At 32.9% G+C, this 16,319-nt stretch overlaps 1 long non-coding RNA gene across 1 annotated transcript; it reads left to right on the top strand.

Annotated features, from left to right (window-relative positions):
- On the top strand, positions 1-2,896 carry LOC114924723 (uncharacterized). Its single transcript, XR_011868115.1, has 4 exons — positions 1-170; positions 263-311; positions 396-553; positions 2,687-2,896. It is a non-coding gene; the product is annotated as an uncharacterized lncRNA (long non-coding RNA).
- Positions 2,897-16,319: the final 13,423 nt, after the last annotated feature.

Raw genomic sequence — 16,319 nt, 5'->3', positions numbered from 1 at the left:
TCATTAGTTGCTGCAACGCCAAAACAGAATTGGAGGAAAGGGAGAGAAGCTCTCAAACCCTAACCCTTTGATCCACCATAACTCCTCCGTCCGGGCTCCGATCGCCGCACCGTTCGCGGCCACGCGCTCAGCGCGTCAAGCTCTACCTTTCTATCCAAATAATTTCACTAGTAAGCCTCTTATTAAGTTCAGAATCCCTATCCCTCTTTCTTTGATAAACTTGAAAACCTATGGTGAATCTTGTCCAATTTCTATGTTCTAGGTTCAAGTTAGCTTCCGGAACTTGTGGGCTCAATCTATTGAGCATATGGGTGTGGTAAGAATACCCTAACCCTAGCTCAATCTTATTTTTGGTAATAGAAAACTGAATTGGAACATATATATGTGTGTATTAGGTGTAGTTTAAGAGGGTGTTTATGCATTGGACTTGAATTTGGATTACTTGGAGCTTTGTTGGTGACAAGGCTTGCTTTTGGGCTGTTTGATTGAGCTTGGAGGGGCTGTGATTTTTGTATTGAGAGGCTGCCTTGGGTGAATTAAGTGATCGGCCAAGGTATGGTTTAAGTTTCGCACGTTTAATATTTACGGTGTTGTGAAAACTTAGGTTAGAGGAACCATAGAATAAGTTGGATTGTTTGTTGTATTTAATGATTAGCCTTGTAATGTTGTTAGAATAGATTTGTTAGTAAATTTATATATTAGAATTATGAGGTGTGAAAGTTATTAATGGTGTGCTCTTATATTTATTTATGGTGGATTAGAATTGGTGTTTGTTAATAAGGATGTAGAGTTGTGTTGTGGTGGTATTGTATATGCTGTAACTAATTATGTAATGATCGAAATTGCATGAGACCAAGTTTGGGCTAAACTTGGGAATATAAGGAACTAAACTGGAAAATTTGGGACCTTTTTGTTAAATATATAATTTATGGCAAATTTTTAAAGTTAGGTTGTTAAATCTGTCCAGCAGCAGAAAAGATCAAACAGGACAGCAACTTGTTTGTCTTGCTGCGATTTCTACGAGTTGAGTTTTGGAGCGAATCCAATTTTGTTATAAAATTTGATTAACTTTCTTTATTTCTCTAAAATTTCAGAATTTTAAGAGTTGAGGATTGGGAGCTGTGAATTTTTGAATATTGGTGGTCAAAACTGAAAAGAAACAGATTTCAGCAAGCTATGCATCAACTTCCAATGCTTGTAACTTTTAGAATTAAATAGAAATTGTGTTGCAACCAAGACACACTTGTTTCTGGATGAGCTAGGGGTTCTCAAATCAAAATTTAGCTTAATTGGAGTTTTGTAATAAAAGTTATTCCAATTGAAAGGTACTAAGCTTGTTGGTTTTTAAAACAGATTTTGTCTCATTTTTACTTAACTTCCAGGTAATGTAACTTTTTCATTAAAAATGGTATTGACTCAGAACTAATTGAGAAAGAAACCTGGATGAGTAAAGTTTAACTACATTAGTTTTCAAAGTCATTGGATTTAACTTGAATTTTATATTGAATTTTGAATATCACATGCTGCTGCTGTTTTTCTGGTTTTATGCACTGCAGAGCAGTCACGGTTTTTCCTTTATTCCTGAGGCTAGAAAAATCAAAAAATTATGATATTTAGTTTGTTAGAAAGCTTATTTCAATATGAACGCCTGGACATAAAGTTTGTGCAATTCCGAGTTTATTTTCTATATTAGAAACAGAAAAGAAAATAGAGTGTCGAGGATGTCTTAGTGATAGTCATGAGTTCGAGAAGTTAAAGTTTAATCCTCGTGTGATGTGATTGATTTAATGTTAGAGTTGGGTTGATTTTAAGATTATTTGATATTAAGAAGGATGAGAAGAGTTTGATGGTCAGGACCCGGAAAGGGTAATCAAGATGAATTATAAGGGAATGACGATGAAAAATGTGAAAGGGAGGTTGTTAATAAAAGGAGTTAATATGTCATGGCTTGATAAATGATTAAATAATGATTATGACTATGAAATGGCTTTTGAATGATGATATCTGAGATACGAGTTTCCCTGGGTAAAAACCGTGGCTCGCCACCACGTGTTCCAGGTTGATTCTCGATACTCTGTTAACCCTACGTCGTAAGGGTGATCGGGCACGTATAAATTCCCGGGTATGGATAGCCCCCATTGAGTGATTTTATGAAATATGAATGTGAACTCTATGCATAGACTCTTGGGGATGCGCGACGGGGGACAGTCTAAGGTTTTCGGACTTGTCGGGTTGGCTGGATAACCGACAGATGGGCCCCATCAGCCATAGGACAGGCATGCATCGTATGCATTTGTTTGTATTGATTGCTATGCATTTTCTGGGTATGCGTAAGTGATATATATTACCTGCTATTTGTTATACTTGCTATTTGTACTATTTGATCATTACTTGTGCGTGAACTTGTTTGGTTGCTTGTTTCTGTTGCATTCTGAATGATGAAAGGATGGAGGAAACGGAGGAAATGGTTTGGTGTTAGGTTAAGCTTGAACTTGAGTAAGTTAGGCAGATTTAGAATACCTCCCCCTGTTTATGGCTTCTGTTTAGTACTTAAGTTGGATAATTGAATAACGGAGTTCTAGGATTGCCTATGACATTCTCAGGACCGTATTTATTATGCGCGTGGCACTTTTACCATGCTGAGAACCTCTGGTTCTCATTCCATATTGTATTGTTGTTTTTTCAGATGCAGGTCGAGAGGCTCCTCGCTAGGCGTCTGGATCCTGGGAAGCGAAGTAGTCCTTGGGTGTATTTTGGTTTTCTATTTGTATATATGTATATATGTATTTAGCTTACTCTCCAAGTAACTTATGTATGCTGCTCCTCTTAGAGGTTGAGGGAGAGATAGGAGTTTATTTTGGTATTTTGGTATATTTTGGGGATACCTATGTATGTTCATATGTATATATATATATATATATATATATATATATATATATATATATATATATATATATATATATATATATATATATATATATATATATATCCTCTGGCCAGCCTTAGCTTCGCAGGCTAAGTCAGGGGCTAGTTATGCTGTTTCCTTGGCTTTCCTTTATTCTTTTGCTTAACTTTATCATGTTCCTATTAGGTTTCTTAGCACGCAAGTAATCCTTTCCTGAGCGTTGCGCTTTTTGTTTTGCGATTTTGTTTTACCCATTTTTCAAGGCTCCTAGTTAAGTATCTTTTCTCTATTATATATATATATATATATATATATATATATATATATATATATATATATATATATATATATATATATTACTATTTTTAGAGGTCGTAATACCTTACTATCTCAGTCTTATGACTTAAGCATAATATTAAGTATGGTAGGGTGTTACAATATGATTATCTAGGAATTTACTAAGTGGCTAGAGTAGTTTCACATCACAAACCAACAAATGCTAGCAATTAAAATGATAAAAAAAGACCAGCCAAATGGATATTTATTGGACTACTTGTAATTTGGGACTAAATGAGGATCTGTAAAATTTTTACGGATAGAGACCTGTCCACGTGAAATAGATTGAGATGGGACATAGGTACCCTCTTCAAGAGACCCGTTATATATATATATATATATATATATATATATATATATATATATATATTAGTACACAAATAATAATATCTAACATATAATTTAATTTTTTTTAATAGAGCTAATGTACAATTTATTAAGAATTTTTAACTCAATTTTTGATAATTGAAATTTAAATGCTAATATTTTACATCTAACTAATTTTGTTTTTGCTATTAATTAAAATTTTAAAAAATATGAGTTATTAATCAAATTTAAATTTAAATTTGTGTAAGAAAATATTTTGAATTTTTTCACTAACCAGAATTAATTTTAAAATAAAAAATTATTCTGTACATCATATTATAATATATTGTAATCATTCATTTTTTTAATGGCAATTATTGTCAAATAAAATTAATAAAAATAGAGAAAAATATATTTACCAATCTAGGAATAATAATTCATTTTTCAATAGAATAAATTATATATTGAATAACAAAAGTTATTATAGTTTTTTTTACATAAACTAATACTCAACGACAGTATTTTGGTAATATTATTAAGAAATATTAATAAATCTAATAGCTTTTGCAATGACATAAGTTTATAAGTTTAGAAGTTTGAAAGTCATGTCATAAAATATAAAATTTTAATCGGTAACAACGTTGATCATATTGTTTGACATCATTTGAATGAATATGATATTAATAAATAAAACTGTCACATTTAAATTTTAACAAAGGCAAATCTCCATAAGTATGCTATCATCAATGAGAATTGTTCTACTTTCAAGACAAATACTATTTTCTTTCACTGTATTTTTCAATTCAGTAAGTCGAGAACTAATCTTTCACGGATTGAAGCTCCATTTATTAACGGTCTGCCGCTAGCCAATGAGTTATTAGGTACACAAGATAGAATTCGAAAACTCTAATACTTTAGACAAGTGAGATGACCACTCAACCAATCCAAATCAGTTAAGACAAATACTAATTATTTTTAATATTTTTAACATTAAAAATAATTAAACTTTAATTTTAATTATAATTTTATAAAATATTTATATTAATAATTATTATATATATTTTTTGTTTAATCTCTTTTAATAAAAAATTTATATATTTTTATTAATTATCCCGTATAATGTACGGGAACATATACTAGTATAACCAAAACGCGTCATATTAGCTCGAATGTTACTAAGAATAAAGCATCTCATTGCTAAAATGTATTTATTTATTTATTTATATCGGCTAAAATCAAGCTTATCAACATATATTTCAAAATATGATTCTATAAAATATTTATATTTACAAAAGCTTATAAAATATAAGTAATTGAGTAACGTGTAGTTAAAGAGTGCATAAAATTAAAGAGTGTTAGGGCAAGTAATTTTTGGTATTTGTGGCTATCAAATAGCCATTAATAATGATTTTAATGGTGTAAGATTGGTGTGAGATTTCATCCAATGACTTACTTTTTTTGCTGATTACATGTTGGCCAGAATTTAAAAAAGTTGCTGGTCCTAAACTTTTCCCATAAAATTAAGCAAGTGTAGTTTTTTTTTTTCTAGTCACTGAGATATATATTGATAGTTGAACTAATAATGAAAATACACAACAGTGAAGCATAGTAAGAAACAATCAGGGCAGGAAGAGGAGATGAGAAGTTTGAAATTGGAGAGAAAAAGAGCATTTGCAGGAGAAACAAACAGTAAGGTGTGACCATCAGAATCGGAGAATGGCAAGTGCAGGTGGAGCAGCACCGCTTTGGAGGACGGCTGGGATGATGTACATAACATATTCGAAGATATGCGCAAATCTGGTGAGAAACTGCCTCAAGGAGCCCTTCAAAACCGAAGCCATGTCCCCCAAGAGGCTCCATTTCTCCCTCTCCAAGTGGATTGACGGCAAACCCAAAAAGCCCTTCTTCTTCTTCTTATTAATTAGATCTATCAATTATTTGTTCCAATAGATATTATTAAGTTGGTTTTCTGTTGCCTGATCAATGTGTTATTTTTCCAATCAGCTCTTCGTTCGGTGGCCACGGAGCATTGATCAGTAGTTATTGGAAAGCTTTGTAGGTGCAACCATTTGTCATTTTGAACCTAGACGTTTAAACACTCTTCTTTTACCCGGTTCTCCATATTTTTTACATGGTTGATCCTGTAGTAATTGGAGCTTGAACTTCTGATTTGGGTCCCTGTTATGAGAATGCTTCTCAGCTAGAAGTTAAGTTGGGTTTTTACATGAAATAATAACAATACTTCTACTCGTTTTGATATGAATAAGCTTACAAAAAAAAATATGTGGAAAAGTCTGGTTCCTTCCCAAGTTGAATTGCTGATGTGGTTTGTTATTTTAAGGATAGATTATGTAAATTTTGGATAGTTCCGGGTCTCATGTGACACTGTTGGAAGAAGTTGTGGGGAATGATATTGATGGAGTGGAATGTGTACAAAGGAACGCTTTGAGGCGTGGATGGAAAGAGGGGGGAGGAAAGATGTTAAAGAGGTGTGGATGATTTTATTATTCTTGGTAGCCTGGTGTGGATGGTTTGTGGTGTGATTTTGATTGAGCTTTTGTTGTTTCTTTGTCTTCTCTGTTTTGGTGTAGTTTGACTGTTTTGTTGCTGATGTTTGTAATTGCCTCACTCATAAACTGTTTCTTGTGAGGAAAAAACTATCGAAAAAAAATAAAAACTGGAAATAAGATCCATGAAATAATGAAGACGACATGTTTGATAATACATTTTACTTGGTTGATCTCTTGATTGTAGTATACTAATATGTTGACATGGTAGTTAGCACATGAATTTATTATGATGTGAATTATTATGCCCATCTACACTGCTTCTCTTGTGTCTTCGTACCCGTTAGTTGGACTTGTCGAAAAATAAAAAATTTCAATTTATTTAACCTTTCTATAAGTATTTTAGCAGTTTTCTGTTAAAATAATTTAATAAAATCACAAAAATGACCATATTAAACCCCAACAACAGGTATAGTTCATTCCTTTCTATAAAATTCTGATTGAACCACTTAGGTTTGAGTTATAGTACTACGAATTTTATTAATTCAGTCCAACTTTAGCTAAAGTACTGTGTGAAATGGACAGAGGTTTTCTTATAAGATTTTTTTTTTTTCCAAAACTCAAACATAAAACTATTGATTAAGAGATAAAAGTGCTTATTACTTTGACTAATTTCATATGGAAAAGTATGAGGAGCCAATGGAATATTTGTACAATGCGTACAATGAAGGTTTAGGGAGTATTAGAGATATAATCATTAGTGTTACCTTTTTCCATCAGCTGAAGCTTTTGGGATGAGTGGTATCATGACATGGTATTAGAATTCTAGATCCGAAAGGTCAAGAGTTTGATCCTTGGTGAACCCAAAAATCAGTTTAAACTTTTGGGAAGATGTTTATTATCCCTAATACTCGGATGATTATTCTAGATAGTATGTGGGATGTTCATTTTGTAACTCATATAGTGCATTGTACAAATAAGCCATTGTCTCCCTAGCGGGACTCATTTCATATTAGTAGCTTGTTATGGATTTGGTGAAAAGGAATAAATTAAAAGGGTGGGATATCATCTTTTCTCATATATATATATATATATATATCAAAAATACTATTTGTACACTAAAATTAGCTATTAAAATCAGCCACTAATATATTTGTGTATAAGTATATGTGTAATTTAATTTATTTTTAATGTGTATTTATATTCTAAAATGTATTTTATATTAATGATTGATTTTGATGGTTAATTTTAGTGTACACATAGCATAGTTTTATATATATATGTGTGAGAAAGAGATGGGTTCAAATGGAATCAAGGATTTTTCATTACTTACTTGGTCTAATGAATGAGGACCAGAGGAAAGCAAATTTAGCAGATTTACTTTTCATACATACATGATACATAAGCTAGCTTTAGCCTGGTCAACTTAGATAGCACTACACTACATGACATTATTCTCCTAAAGAGTAAGGACCATATAATCTATGGAACAATACAATATCTTATAGTAATAGTTATGTGAAGACTATCTTTTAAATTAGAGCCCTTTGGCATAAAGAAATCTTCAAGCAAAAAGGTTAATAATAGAGATCAAGTGGCAGTGTAGCATATAAACAGTGTTGGTTTTCGTATTTAGAATACGAAATAGATAGAAACACATTTTTTTTTATGTTGTAGACTTATAGATTATGCATTAATTCGAAGGTAAATGGTTGTCCAGTATATAGAAAATCTCCTACCTTTTTGTTCAACTTCTTATTCGAGTTTATTTGCTTTTTGAGATTCAGATTGGGTCTGATTCAATCCTATTAGGTAATTAATTAGGATATCAGAGGATTACGGCCAACTATTAGTTAGGTTGTAAAAAAGGCCAGAAAACATTAAATAATTTTTACTATCATAGTAAAAAACAAAAAAAAAAAGCCCTCTTCTGCAGTGTTTTCCTCCATTGTGTATACGCTTTTTTCCGCCATGTATGCGCTTCCTTCCACTGCGTCCTTGCTTCTTTCCGTCATGCGTTCGCTTTCCTCCAAAAAGTCAATTTTAGAGGTCTTGGATGTTGTTTTGTTTATGGTTTTGGATGTTATCTTTTTAGAACTTTTTGATGTTGATGATTGTTATGTTTTGATTTTTTGGATGTTTCTGATAGGAATAAAACACACAATTTCCTACTTGCAAGAATTAGAGGAGCAACAATATCTACTCACAATAAGTATTAACACCAGCACAATAATATCTAATAGCAGCGAAAAAATCACATAAACCAGAAATTAAAAACAAGCTAATACACCAAGATTTTTAACTTGGAAAACCTCCTCAACGAGAGAAGTAAAAACCACGAGTCACCAAGACTAGGATATAGCTTCACTATGATGAAAAATAAGGTACAAGAGAGTCACGAATTACTGCACAAAATGTGCATACAACAAGTCAAACAACCCAAGCTTCAAAGCTTTCAAAAAAGAACAAGAAGATGAAAATACCACAAAAATAGAGCTACTATGCGTGGTCAATATCTCCAGCTACTGACATCGAATTGAAGATCTGAACGGTGAAATCAAAGGCCTAGATGTGTAGAACACACTATCCAAATTTGAGCTCGATCCAACGGTTAACGAATCTGCAGTGACTAATTTACAGATACAGTTTTGTGTATGTGCGAAAATAACTTTCTCTCTTCCTTTCTCTCTAGTGTTTGGTGTTCTCCTTTCAAAAAATGACCTCTCTCATTACAACCCTAACTCACCTCAGCCACTTCAACTATTCATGGGTTTGGATACTAGCATTTGAACTTTTTCTCCACATAGGAAGGGAGCCCAAAAAACCCAACAAATCTCCCCCTCACGACTATGTGGAGGTAACCGCCAATCCGACGATTAAGCAACAAACTTCAAACTTCCATCTTGGTAATGTCTTGGTCATCATATCAGAACCATTCTCATCAGTATGAACCTTTTCAAGTTTCAACAACTCAGCATCCAAAACATCACGTATCCAATGATAGCTCACATCAATATGTTTGGATCGAGAATGAAAAGTAGAGTTTTTACCAAGATGTATAGCACTTTGACTTTCACAAAATAATACATAACTCTCTTGAGTAAACCTGAGTTCCTTCAAGAATCTCTTCATCCAAAGCATTTCCTTGCACGCTTCAGTAATGGCAATAAACTCGGCCTCGGTAGTAGACAAAGAAACACATTTTTGTAATCTAGATTGCCAAGACATAGCTCCACCCGCAAAGTTGATCAAGAAGCCTGAAATGGACCTTCTAGAGTCAATATCTCCTGCCATGTCTGAGTCAGTGTAACCAACTAGAATAGATTTATCACTTCCATAACACAATTTTATGTTAGAAGTACCACGAAGATATCTCATTATCCATTTTACAGCATTCCAATGCTCTCTTTCTGGGTTTGAAACAAAACAGCTAACACAACCAACAGCATGAGCTATATCCAGTCTTGTGCACACCATAGCATACATTAAACTACCCACGGCTGATGCATATGGAACTTTTTCCATGTCTTTCTTCTCTTCATCACTTGATGGACTTTGCTTGCAACTCAATTTGAAGTGTGTAGCAAGAGGGGTACTGACGGCCTTTGTTTTCTCCATTTGAAACCTGTGCAACATTGTCTTTATGTATTTCTCCTATGACAACCAAAGTTTCTTCTCCTTTCTATCACGCTCGATTCTTATACCAAGAATCTCCTTTGCCGTCCTAAGTTCCTTCATTGCAAATGACATTGCAAGTTTCTTCTTCAACATATCAATCATAGAAGCATTCTGACCAACAATAAGCATGTCATCAACATATATCAAAAGGATAATAAAATCATTACTAGCAAACTGTTTAACAAATACACAATGATCAAAAGTAGTCTTCTTGTAGCCTTGTTCTGCCATAACAGACTCGAACTTCTTGTACTATTGTCTTGGAGCTTGCTTCAAGCCATACAAGCTCTTCTTCAATTTGCAAACATGATCCTCTTTGCCCTTTACTATGAAATCTTCAGGTTGTTCCATGTAAATTTCATCCTTAAGATCACCATGAAGAAAAGCAGTTTTTATATCCATTTGATCTATCTCTAAATCAAGACTTGCAGCCAAACTCAAAACAGTCCTAATAGAAGATCTTCTCACAACCGGTGAAAAGATTTTATTATAGTCAACTCCCTTTTTCTGCCTGTAGCCCTTGACCACCAATCTAGCCTTGTACCTTGGACACTGAGAATTTTCTTCATGCTTCAACCTATAAACCCACCTGTTCTGCAAAGCTTTCTTCCCTTTTGGCAACTTCACAAACTCAAATGTTTGATTATCATGCAAGGATTTCATTTCATCTTGCATTGCATCAAACGATTTCTTATTGTCGTCGCCTTCCATAACTTCCGCATAGCATTCAGGTTCTCCCCCATCAGTCAAGGTCACATATCCATCAGTAAATGTCATATACTCATTAGAAGGATACCTCGTTGAAGGTCGTCGCTCTCTAGTAGACCTCCTAGGATGGAAACCTGGTGGATCTTCAGGTAGCTCAGGTTGATTATTAGCATCATCATCAACTGGAGCATCAATTGGATCTCCCTTCTCCTGGTCATCAGGAACCAAAGGCTCATTTTGCTGTATATGCTCCTGATCTTGATTCTCTGCTAGTCAATCAAGTCAATCAAGTCACTGCTCTCTTGTGATTAACTCTTCTCTGCCTTATCAATATCTTCAATGGTCTGGTCTTCAATAAACTCTACATCACGGTTTTTTACAAGCTTCTTTTCAACTGGATCATAAAGCCTGTAACCAAACTCATCTTGACCATACCTAATAAAAATGCACTGCCTTGTCTTCACATCCAACTTGGACCTCTCATCCTTTGGAACATGAACAAATGCTTTGCATCCAAAGACTTTCAAGTGACCATACGAGACATCTTTGCCCGACCAAACATGATCCGGAACATTATTATCTAAAGTAATTGTAGGACTCAGATTAATCACATGAGCTGCTGTAAGTAGCGCTTCACCCCCAAAAGACTTTAGGTAGCTTAGCTTTAGTAAGCATACACCTAACTCTTTCAATCAATGTTCTATTCATCCTTTCTGCCAAACCATTCAACTGAGGTATTTTAGGAGGTGTCTTTTCATGCCTAATGCCTTGCTGCTTGCAATACACATCAAATGGTCCACAATACTTACCACCATTATCAGTGCGAATACATTTAAGCCTTTTACCTGTTTGCCTCTCAACCAAAACTTGGAATTGTTTGAACTTTTCCAAAGCTTGATTCTTTGTTTTCAAAGCATAAGTCCAAAGCTTTCTTGAATGATCATCAATAAAAGTAATAAAGTAAATAGCTCCGCTAAAAGACCGTACCTTCAAAGGACCATAAATATCGGAGTGCACCAATTCCAAGAAGTTTGATTTTCTTGAAGGTTGATGCTTCTTGAAGGATAATCTTCTTTGTTTGCCAGCCATGCAATGAGAACATTTCTCCAACTCTGCATTCTTTAAACCTGAAAGAGCATCCTTTCGAGCTAAATAATTAAGTCCTTTTTCACTAATATGACCAAGTCATATGTGCCACAAGCTACAAACTTCTTTACTTTCAATCGCATTCACACTACCTCTTGCAATCATGGCATGCATCACATACAAACTTGAAGTACCTTTTTCTCGAGCCACCACTAAGTTACCTTTAGTAAGCTTCCATTGTCCAAAGCCGAAAGTGTTTACAAAGTCTTCATTATCAAGCCTTTTAACTGAAACCAAATTCAAGCGAACATCTGGAGCGTGTCTAACATCTTTGAGTAGCAGCTTCATTTCCATATTAGTCTCAAGACAAACATCTCCTACACCAATAACCTTGGCCAAGCCATCATTACCCATCTTAAGCACTCCAAAATTACCTAGAGTATAAGAAGTGAAGAACTCCTTCTTCGATGTAACATGTATTGAGGTGCCACTATCAATTACCCAGTTGAACTCATCATCAGAAACAAGATTGACCTTGTACTCATAATCAACAATATCAACAGTAAGAAGATCATTTGAAATAGAAGATACACGATCATTATCACTATCATCCTTCTTTTATTGCTTACCTTTGTTTTCCTTTTTCCAAAGATAGCAATATTTTTTAACGTGACCCATTTTACGACAGTAATGACACTCAACATTCTTGTATCTTCCCTTGGATTTGCTCCTGCTTTTACCTCTACCCTTTTGAACTCTATTCTGATTTCTCCCCCTGGTTTCAGTGACTAACATTTCAGAGTGTGACGAAGAATTCTACGTCTTTCTTCTCATCTCTTCATTTAAAATGCCACCTTTAACAAGTTGCATGCTCACTTTACCATTCGGAGTAGAATTAGTACGAGAGGTACGAAATGTCTCCCAAGAATCTGGTAGAGTATTTAGCAACTACAATCCTTGAACCTCATCTTCAAACTTGATTCCCATGCTTGACAACTGATCCAGAACTCCTTGAAATGCATTCAAGTAATCTAATACTTGTGACCCCTCCTTGTATCTCAAATTCATCAACATATTTAACAAGTACAATTTATTATTGCCAGACTTGGAAGCATACAAGGATTCAATTTGATTCCATAAAGCCCTAGCAATGAGTTTCATTAGCAATGTGATTGTAAACATTATCATCCACCCATTGCTAATAAAACCACAAACTTGTTGGTGTTCAAACTCCCATTCTTCATCTGTTTTAGATTCTGGTTTTTGTGCAGAAAATATGGGTAAATGTAGATTTTTAACAAATAACAAATCTTTCATTTTTTCCCTTCCATAGATGATAATTAGTGCCATTCAAACTTATCATTCTAGTAGAATTATTTGCCTCCATCTTTCAAGCAAGTTATAACCAAATACCCAAAACTGAGCTCTGATGCCAATTGATAGGAATAAAACACACAATTCCCTACTTGCAAGAATTAGAGGAGCAACAATATCCACTCACAATAAGTGTTAACACCAGCATAATAATACCCAATAGCAGCGAAAAAATCACATAAACAAAAAATTAGAAACAAGCTAACACACCAAGATTTTTAACGTAGAAAACCTCCTTAATGAGAGAAGTAAAAACCATGAGTCACCAAGACCAGGATATAGCTTCACTATGATAAAAAATAAGGTACAAGAGAGTCACAAATTACTGCACAAAACGTGCATACAACAAGCCAAACAACCCAAGCTTTAAAGCTTTCAAAACAAGAACAAGAAGATGAAAATACCACAAAAATAGAACTACTGTGTGTAGCCAATATCTCTAGCTACAGACATCGAATCGAAGATCCGAACGGTGAAATCAAAGATCCAGATGTGTAGAACACACTGTCCGAATTTGAGCTTGATCCAACGGTTAACAAATCTGCAGTGACTAATTTACAGAGACAGTTTTGTGTAGGTGCGAAAATAAATTTCTCTCTTCCTTTCTCTCTAGTGTTTGGTGTTCTCCTTTCAAAAAATGACCTCTCTTTTCACAACCCTAACTCACCTCAGTCACTTCAACTATTCATGGATTTGGATACTAGCATTTGGACTTTTTCTCCACATAGGAAGGGAGCCCAAAAAATCTAACAGTTTCTTGATTTAAAGAATAAAAGAAACATCTAAAACTAAAAGAAAAGAAACATTCAAAAAATAACAAAAGAAACATCTAAAATTATTGTAAAATAGAGATTCAAAACATGACAAAAAAATATCTACAATATAATAAAAAGAAACATCTAAAAATCATTGTACATGAATTTTTAAAGGTGATCCAAAAGAAAAAGAAACATGGAAGGAGAGACGGTGCGAAGGGAGAGACACGAAGGAGATAGAAGAAAAAGAGACGCGGAGGGAGAGGAGAAAAGAGGTGAAAGAAAAGGAAAAGAGAGGTGAAAGAACATAAAACTAGTTTTTGAAATTTTAAAATTAAGATTTTTTTTTAAAAAATTGATTACTTGACTGCATATGAAGTTAGTTCTCCTAGACTTTTTTTTGGTTTGATTTATATTATAAAAGCTCAACTTGCATGTGATTTTTATGTCTATCTGTTGGGAATAAGTAGTATGACCACAATCCAATCAATCACGTGTTAAATAATTCATTATTGTTATTATATTAAAATGTTAATATAATAAGGTCCCTGATTAAATTTAGAGATTTATCATTGTGATAGTGATCATAATATTGAGGGATAAATCTTTTATAATTTAATCTAAATTGTTCTTGGTCATAGGATTATTAAGAAGGACATTAATAATCCGGAAAGATCAATATATATATAATGATCTTCATTGGATGAAGATTAATAGATCTCATTTATTAAATTATATATATAGATGGTGCATATAGAGATATGACCATTGAACTGACTCACTTTGAGAATTCCTAATGGTTATAATTACCGTACATTTGTCAATAGGATATTCTCAAGATGAACATAGTAATAGAGTTTCCTTTGAAACTGCGACTGTCATAGTAATTAACAATGTATTTATTATACTTTGATTCCGGACACCTAATACCCTAGGGTGCTAGTTGAATGGATATTGGGTATGATTTAAATACTTGTAGAATTAATGATTAGTCAATAAGGAATCCGTCAACTCTTGGTAAAGAGTTTGAGCTCTATGATTATAATGACTGAGATGAATAAAACCTTGGTCAAGGGGATTGAATGAATGAAGGAATGAGTTTCTTAGGTCATTCACAGTTCATTATAATAATGGTAACTAGTTAGAGTTTGACAATTAAACCATACTCTAAGGGTTAACCAAGAGATGGAAAGATGGAAGGAATTATACTTTGTTCTTCTAAGGTTCTTAGTAAAAATATATTACTTCATACTATCGGGTCGTTGAGGAGTGTTGCTAGACGCCAACCTTGATTAGTAAATTTAGTATGACTAATTTACTACCCGCTTAGTATTGAACCTATGGGGTCACACACTAACGAGTGTTCTAATCTTTGCTGTAGAATTATTTAATTATTAATTTGATTTGATCAAATAAATAATTATATTAATTTAAATAGAATATTATTATATTTTTCACTAGCACCAAGAATATAATAATAGTATGATAATTGAGAATATTATATGAGATTTGAGAATAATTAGTTATTCTATTTCTAAACTTGAATTCTAAATTTGGATGAAATCCTAACTGATTCTGTTTCAAATTGAGTTATGATATGATTCATAAATTTGAAAGATTCAACTTTAAAATAACAAGATATGATTTAAATTTGAATTGAGATTCAAATTTAAAATCAGAAACAAATCTCATACTATATATATGTATGCCAAGAATAGAAGAAAACATGAGAAAGACAAAGAGAATAACAAAGGTTGTTATTCCTTTACCTCTACGCACATAAATGTATGTGAGTTTAATTCTTGGAGAAGAATTTTATGGTGTACAAAGAGTTGCAAGAGGTTTCTCAATTTAGATCAGACGTCCATTGGTCAATGAGTTGATAGCAAAGGTTGGTCTCGGTGTGGATACGCATAGCGCCTTCGTACCATCGAAGGAGAAAAAGATTTTTACTAGTGTACTCAGGTATTTAGATCTGATCTATATATTGTATATTATTGGAATAAAGTCTAAACACAAAAATAGATCTTTAGGATAAGCTCTTTTCTTCCGCTGCGTGTTATGAACACATCGTAATCCTTCAGTGGTATCAGAGCTTTGGCTTTTTTGTGTTTAAATTTTTATTCCTATTTTCTTAAAGTTTGTGAATTAATAGGATTAATTCAAATTATTTTTAAACATGTGATGTATTTATTTCCATTGAAATGGTTTTCTAATAAATTAATAGTTAATTTATTTTAATTATTTAATTGTGATTAAATTACCATTCTTTAAATATAATAGTTATATATATAATCAAATATTTTGTTTGGTTCAATTTATTTATTAAATTTTATTGTAATTTTAATCACAATAAAAGGAATAAGATGCAAAATATTTTTTGTTTGTTTCTTATATATATAAGTGTGTATATAAAGGTCAAATTTGATTTGATAAGTTTTTAAGGCTAAATGTTAGTACATGAAAAATCAAATTTTGATTTGATTGATGTGTTTTGAATACTATAATTTTAGAAATTAGTTTTCTAATGTTCTTGATTATAAAGAGCGGCCTGACAACCAGGAGTTTTATTTCAAGATAATAATCAGTGTATACATTTGATGTATTAAGGATTAAATTTTATATTTTTTCCTAGACAACCTGGGAGTATAAAATTTAATCCAA

This window comes from Arachis hypogaea, chromosome 11, assembly GCF_003086295.3.
Source record: "Arachis hypogaea cultivar Tifrunner chromosome 11, arahy.Tifrunner.gnm2.J5K5, whole genome shotgun sequence".
NCBI lineage: Eukaryota > Viridiplantae > Streptophyta > Magnoliopsida > Fabales > Fabaceae > Arachis > Arachis hypogaea.
The sequence above is the reverse complement of the archived record's forward strand: the minus strand, read 5'-3'. Positions and strand labels throughout refer to the sequence as shown.